Source organism: Lepeophtheirus salmonis, chromosome 7, assembly GCF_016086655.4.
Source record: "Lepeophtheirus salmonis chromosome 7, UVic_Lsal_1.4, whole genome shotgun sequence".
NCBI lineage: Eukaryota > Metazoa > Arthropoda > Copepoda > Siphonostomatoida > Caligidae > Lepeophtheirus > Lepeophtheirus salmonis.
In genome coordinates this window covers 25,511,429-25,519,521 of record NC_052137.2, presented here as the reverse complement: position 1 = coordinate 25,519,521, position 8,093 = coordinate 25,511,429, and the positions used below count along the sequence as shown (strand labels likewise).

General features: G+C 28.9%; 1 non-coding gene across 1 annotated transcript; it reads right to left on the bottom strand.

Annotated features, from left to right (window-relative positions):
- Nucleotides 1–1,858: 1,858 nt before the first annotated feature.
- Nucleotides 1,859–5,553, bottom strand: LOC121121825 (uncharacterized). The gene is made up of 4 exons (XR_011781119.1): nt 5,409–5,553; nt 5,170–5,280; nt 1,966–5,106; nt 1,859–1,873 (listed from the first exon to the last, which is right to left on the bottom strand). It is a non-coding gene; the product is annotated as an uncharacterized protein (transcript).
- Between the last annotated feature and the right edge of the window lie 2,540 nt (nt 5,554–8,093).

The window sequence follows — 8,093 nt, the reverse complement described above, 5'->3', positions numbered from 1 at the left end:
AAATTTACAAACTTACCCCTTTAGTCCAGATATGTTAAAGGAAATAATAACAGGGCAGTCGTCAGCAAAAAATTTATTCAAGACATTATATCAATCGAATCATCGATTTATGAGATGCTTAATTGTAGAATAATAAGGTATAAACGATAAATAAATAAATGTTTGCGACTGTTCATTATTTTTAAGTGTAGATGAAATTACTCCTTCTTTTATTTTACAGTTCCTCTATTCTCCATATGTTTTCAAAATATTTTTAGACAATAAAAATACAATTTTCAAGAACATCTAGTTTTATCTTATGACATGTAAAAGAAAGCATTAGCTTCACTAGTCATTATGATTTAATGTACTTTTCATCTAAAATTATGTTTGTACTTTTATAAATAATTCTTGAAAAAGTACATTTTACCTTGTAGCTTTTAATATGAATTGAGAAGCTGTTCAAAATGGTTATTTAGGTAGGATTTATTCATGTCAGATACAGATTGATTATTAATAACTGCAGCTACCCAATCGATCAACAATTTGGACAAAAAGGCATATAAAAAATATTAAAATTCACAATGTAGGAGAAGAGCATTCACGATTTACGAATTACAAAATGAAAATATTTCCAGGTGTAGGATAATTAGTGAGCATCTTAATCTTTTAAATCCCTCATTTTTTTGAAATGCAATCTCTCAGCTGAGCTCTTTCAATAATAATTCTTTCATTTCTTCGAGATAATGAATAGTCAAAGTTTCATTAAATCTTAATTATAGCCTTAAATATTTTTAAATGCATTGTCAGAAAAATATATGTATTTTTTCATTTTGAAGGAAATATCAACACTTCAATTGCAGAGTGGCGTTGTCCACGTTTTCCAAGTGATAATTATTTTATAGGTATGAAATTAGAAAAAATAAATATTCAAAAATTAAAATAAATCACCCTGGGGGTCGTGAAAAAATTTTATGACTAGGCCTAAGGGAAATAAGTTCTGAAATTTATTTTCTAGGAAAAATACAAAATCCGAAATTCTCCTAACAGTTTTGTAGCAATTTTTAAATACGATTTAGTCTCAAAAATTTATAATTCTCTGACACTGGTCATCAACAAACCTGTGAGAGCCTGCTATAAGCTAAAAAAAAAACAGCAAACAAGATACTCTCAAAAACAAACTTTACAAAACGTTACTCACTATTGGAAATAATTGTAATTGTGACTCACTTGTCTAATTATAATTATTATCAATCGACTATGGTAAAATTCCGGATCGTATAATTTCCTAGTTTCAACTAAGGGAGATTGGGGACAATTAATAAACTTTTGGTTTATGACTCATTTATTAAGTTTGATTGTTATAAAAATGAAGGTAAATATACAAATAAAAAATTCAAAAATGCAAATAAAAAACTCAAAAATGCAGAAAAAGGTCAAAAATGCAAATAAATCACGTAAAATAAAAGATATTCTGGTGAAAAAATAAATTTATATGATTAAAAAATTTCCTTCAAGTAGGTCCTTGTTTCGTTGAATTATCATCTGGTACGGCTAGGTATTGTCTTCTTAGAGTACTTTTTCAAGAAGTCTTTGAACTCCCTGTTGTTGATCTTGGAAAAGGAGATATTAGCATAGACTAAGGCCTTCACTAGGTCAGTACTGAAGACACCATCGCTGTTATTGTTGGAGGGCATGACGTTGAGCACCTTCCCTGTAGCTTCATCTCCCTTGTTGTTTAAATCTAAATTGCTTTTGTGACTGGTGCACTCTCCATGCGGCTTATGTAAGGGACATAAGTACTAGTCTTGTTGCCACCAAACTCCTTAATGAGCACTGAAGGGACCACTATCTTAGGCATGGTGAATTTAAAAAGATGGTCCCTTCAAATTCCCTTTGAATGAATGCAAATATAATTATAATAAATTCTATGGGATGCTCATTTATATTTATTGGGAAAACAGAGATTGTAAAAAATATAAATACCTTTTGGTGGCAAGATGGATATAATATATTTTTTAATATCCGAGTAATTTTCCCTTTATAACTACTCATGGCGCCCATGGTTTCATACTTTCCTCTTTTTTTATCCCTCCTCCAATACTTGCAATCCATTCTCCCTTTACTCTAATAACTGAATATTTTTTTTACCAAAAAAAAGAGAAATGTAAATAAAGGTTAAAAAAGCAAATAAAGATAAAGATAGAAAATGCATCAAAAGCAAATAAAGGCATAATATGCATAAAACGCAAATAGAGGTAGAAAATGCATAAAAAGCAAATAAAGGTCGAAAAGAAAATAAAAAAATGTAAATAAGAGCCAACAATGATATTAAATGTTATTTGCATAATTTGGGCATCACTAGTTTTAAGAATATAATAGTACTGGAGGGTTTATTGACATCTGAGCACCTAATTATTCAATAAATAGTTAAGATAGAGTGATTGAAATGTACTCATATTCCGATATATGTAAGCATTACAAATGAGTAAAAAGGCCAAAAAAGTTGTGCTCTTTAGCTGACGTGGAAGTTGAGAAAATGACACCTGAACGTGATCGACGAATTTCCATTAGGGCACTAAAAGCGGTTTGACGTTTTCAGGACCCTTTTCAAGTTAAAAAAACTATAGAGGAAGAAGGGATTTGTTAAAAAGGTCACACTGGATCCGGAGGAGGTCAAGGAAACAACCCAGACCATTACCCTCAATTCCATGAGGGCCCATGCAAGAGATCTCGGGTTTTTATACCAGAATGTAGGGTGATAAAGCCACTTTTGACACCAGCAATTAAATGAACCCATCTACTTCGTTTCAAGACTCTTTAACACTTGGAACAATAGATGCTTGGCAATTAACAATAATAATAAAGTCTATATAAAGTCCCAAGGCTCATGAAAACCAAGTACCCACTGCGAGTTTAGGTTCTTGGTGTTTTAAGCAGCGAAGGCGTAATATGCTGTCCTTCACCTTCAAGTAGGGCCTACTGGTCAACGACAAGGTCGACATAAGTGTTTTGCGCTGTAACGTCTTTCCCTGGATCTGCAGCATCATGAAATACCGACCTTAGATGTAATAGCAACACGGTGCCCCTGTCAGACCAGTAAAATAATTTTTTTTTTTTTAATTCTTAGAATGTGATCTACGTCCCGCCGAGTTTTTGGCCTTGTAACTCTACAAAATGGATACCTTTAGACTATTTTGTCTCTAGTAATGTTGAACGGATTCCTAATGACGGTCCCAAAGCATCACAAGATCCCTGATAGCTGGAATAAGGAGGGAACTCCATACTTTACCCAATCATTCGGGCAATGGAGCATTGGGACCTTTCTAGATACGTTGTGACCCTGTGATCCATGCTAACAGCAATTTTATTGAACGAATGTCAAATTTATGTTATAAGGATGAAAATTAATGATTATAATTCATTTTTAATCGAAGTTTCCAATTTTGATAAAAAATTGTTAAAAATTATTTGTTATTTTTCTAATACAGGAAAGTAGATTATTAAAGTTGACACTAAATAAATACATTTTATTTTTAAAGTTTCTTTTTTACCCAGTTCACTAAACTAAGGTTAAAATAAGAAAATTAGACACTAAGATGTCAAAATGTCAAAACAATATCTATCAAAACAAAAGTATGTTTAAATGTTGAAAAATTTGAACTTGGAGTCAGAGTAAAAAACCCACTTCTTAAAACTTCAAATCCATATTAAATGATTCAAGACCATTGAGACTTAACGTTTCAGCTAGTGAATTGGGATTTTATTCAATCTGAGGTGTATAACAGACTTCTTATTCCTTTGAACATAAATTCAATGTTAATACTTTTCATTATAAACATTAATATATAATTCTGTATTGCTTTTGAAAATGCTATGTTTATGATTAATTTGTAGATTTAGGGATTTTTTATCAAAGCCTTTCTTTTATTTGCTTTTTATTATTATTATTTATTTTTTTTCAATTTAAGGACCGATACATACGAGTGTGTTCTAAAAAGTTTCTGAATTCAATATAAAGATGGCAGCATACGTACATAATGCTATTTACATCTATAGCATTTATTGACAATTACTCATCAAAGTTTCAGCCATTTTGAATGTGCATTTGTTGCGTGAAATTCGTTTCAGTGAGTAGATGTATCTGTTTTTACAAAAATAGACAAAATCGAGTATCACTCTATTGGTGCAGTTTAGGACCAATAAATCTGCGTTTTGGTCGATTAATTACTGTAGATGGAAATTGGATATACTTTTGTACGACCAAAATAGAAGTACAGTCCATACAGTACTACAAAGATTTTTGTCAAGGAAAGATGCAATCATCTTCATGCACAAATATTTTGCTGGGAAAAAGTCCCTAGTTTTATTTGGAGGTATAACAGAGATGAAAACATCACTAGGAGAAGTGTGTAGAGTTAATAGAAGACTATGCTGGAAAAAAAAATGTTTTGTTTCTTTTTTAGGTCTGAAACTTTTCACAACACCTTCATACAATGGTAGTAACTAAATTATGATATATGGTAACCATTATTTTATATAATACATACAACATCAACGAAAAACACAAAATTTCCATAAAGTTATGAATATTACAATAATTATTGTTTCACAATAAAAATATAATATTTTACTAGAATAATAAGATATTAAATCTTGTTGAGCCTCCTGATGGATGGATGGAATATTCTAAAAAAAAATACAAAATTTATGTGGCGTAAGTAATATAATCGTTCAACTATTTATCATGTTATTAAATACGTTATATTTTTAGGGTTGATTTTAACCCAGTTCACTAACCATGTTCTATAAATTATGTACACAAATATCGAGTTATATTTATTTATAAATGGATGATTGTATTTTACAGATTATGTTAATAATCTAACATAATAATGAATTAGCTTATAATACTTCGTAACCCAAAGGATGCTAAAAAGATATACGCTAATAAAAAGAACGACATTGGAGAATTTCCCTTTGGAGATGCGTTACAATAATCACCAGAACAAAGACAGCGCGTCCCGCTTCCAGTCAGAGGGCCGTTATGTAATGTTGTTGGATAACACGCATTTGACTCTTCAAATGGGATGGCATGGCACCCTTTGGCAACATGCTGGCTATGGCCTTGAAATAACATTTAAAATAAAAATAGATTAATGTAATAAGTTATGATTTTCAAATATGTACCTTTTTCAATTGTGGCCTTAAAGCATGATCTAATATTGCGTTGACATGTTTCAATGGTGCCGTTACATGATTTATACTCAGTGGAACAAGTATAGCAGTCTATTCCATAGCCTATTCATAATTATGATTAAAAAATTATTAATAAACAATTATAATAGATATTCTATAGATAAGAGATATAATTATGTAATACATCGATATTAAATATCTTATAGTTGATAAAGAGAGGTAACACTCACTGAGGCTAAATAAAGATGTAATAAATAACAAAACGAAGAATAATTTAATTTGAGACATGGTATTTTTGTATTCACACGGAAAATTATACTAACTTAACTTTTAAGTAAACTATTATATAAATACACATATATATAGGTACGAGTATATATTTTGATAAATAAACATCCTGAATATGATAAGCATTACTCTACAGGATATTAAACTTCCTTTGCTAAAAATTCATTTATTTAAGCTCTTTTTGGACCTTCCGGTGATAGTTAGAACGTGATTTAATGATCCAGAAAAAATCAATAAAATTTGATAATTCTATAGTTTCTTTGACAATAATTTATAAAATAGAACTTAGCAGCTTCACTTGAGTAAGAATTTTAGTAGCTAAGAATATTCTTCCAATTAAAATAATAATTGTTCAAGCCCTAATTTACTGTCTTGCAATATAATTATATATCTACAGAAAAAAATGTTCCCTGCCACAGAACTATGGAAGAAAAAAACCAAATATTTACTTTTACATAGTTTTTCTCAATTGTCTGTAGATTTTATATTGATGTCAAAAAACAAATATTATTTGTTTACTTTTTTTGCTATAAAATGCGTGGTGTCTTTTCAGTTCAGTATGTGAGGTACTCCCCTCTAATTAATTTATAATGGTTTATGTCCCATGTCCATACATGGAAATAATATTATAATGACAGAGAGCTCAGCTTTTATTAACTGTTATTTTTCCTATGCTATTATTATGCTAATATTAGGGTAATGCATTTGAGCCTAGATTATCAGAATAAGAAAAACTAATTTTGGTACTGCAACTACGTAATTAGAACACAAATACTAAATTTTAGCAAATTTGTTTAACGTATACCTCTAGCACAATTGCAATTTCTAAATGTGTATCGGGCAAAACTTTTTTATAATGTTTTTTATAAAAACATGTTCAAAAATAAAATATTTTTTAAATTAAATAAAGATTATCTAGTTTTATAATTTTTTTTTTGTCAGTACACTTTCCTTGATTGTATGAAGCAATAAATGATCGCATCTAGACCATTTATGAAATATAGAAGAAATTTTTAAACTTCATTAATTAACTAATGAACAAAGTGTGCCCTGTAAATGTAATAACTACCCGAACAATAAATAAAAAATAATTACGTACTATGCAGTAAAATTTGACACATTTCTAGTAACAGTGTATGTGTATGTGTTCAACTGACATTATTGTAGTTCTATAGCAAGAGTAATATGGTTCTAAAAATGATTTTTATTCTTTTAACATTCGGATTTTAAATTTGTGTTATATTCAAAGGATAATTAATAAGAAAAAAAGTTCAAGAAATGTTTCCTTTTTTTATTGTCTCTACTGAAGTTACTTTCTATAATTAACAATCTACAAAAAAGTTTTAAAACATCATAATCTTTTTTATTTTATTTAAAAATATTATATATACAGTACAATAACATAATTTTTTTTTTTGAAAAGTAAATGGCTTAGATTAAAAAAATGGTTCCTAATCGTACAAAAAAAAATATTTAAGAAAAGTTTGGACAGTTTTGAAAAATATGGAGAGGTAGTTCAACGGCCCTAAAGTTTTGAAAGTTTACATTTTTTAAGAAAAAACTGAGTATTTGCTTGAATACTGTCCGTATACCTCACATTAAAGTTTTTTTGTAAAAACAATTAATTTGAGCTTAATAAATTCACAGATAAAATATATTTCATAATTATTTCCAAAAAATTAATATATATACATGTTCAAAATTACGTCAATTGAAATTGATTGAAATTTAGCTCATGGTGATTTTTTAAAAATTATTTAACATATTGCAACCCAACTTTTGGACTGATAAATATGAAATTTGCAATTACGTTTTATTTAAATTAAATTCAACGAAAAAAATCAAACTTTTAATTAGTATGACCATAGTGAATTTTTCAAAGAAAAGAACATTTTTAGTTCAATTTTAAAACATAAAAAAATCAATAAAAATCTAGTTCATCCTTGTCGACGATGGTACCTTGAAAAAAAATATAGTATTGAATACATTTTGTTCTTTTTTCTTGATAATATATGAAATAAATGATTACTTCTACCTCCGTATTGCCAGATGACAAATACTTTATCTTAGCCCAGTGAGAAAAATGACGAAAAGGCTACATCGTTGGAGTCGATAAAATCATAATAGCCAAAGAACAGCCTTTAAAAAAAAGTCAAGAGAGGAAGAAATTAGGCGAAACTTAATCATGCAATCTTATTCATTAACCTTTGAAGCTTATACTTTCGATGAACAAACTAATGAAATTATAGATGACGAAAGTGAAGATGAAATACATATTTATTTATACTCCAAAAGATAGCAGAATAAAAAATTAAAAAACACTTTATTACTTCTGATATCTTACCTGCCCTTGATCAAACCAGAGAAGATCAGTTTTTATATTATTAGAAGCAGCTAAAAGTCTGGGCCACAATGTGAAATAACTTTCACTTAAAAGAGAAAAAAATCGTTAAAAAAGGTCAAAGCACAGAAAAAAAAAATTACGATATCAAAGCAAATTTAAGTCAAGAAGTTCCTCTTGTCATACATTGGGGCAGAAAAAGGATTCTAAATCTTAATAGAACCAAAGAAAAAAAGATCGATCATCTGTGTTAGTTTTCGGAAAAATAATTTCTAAACTATTAACA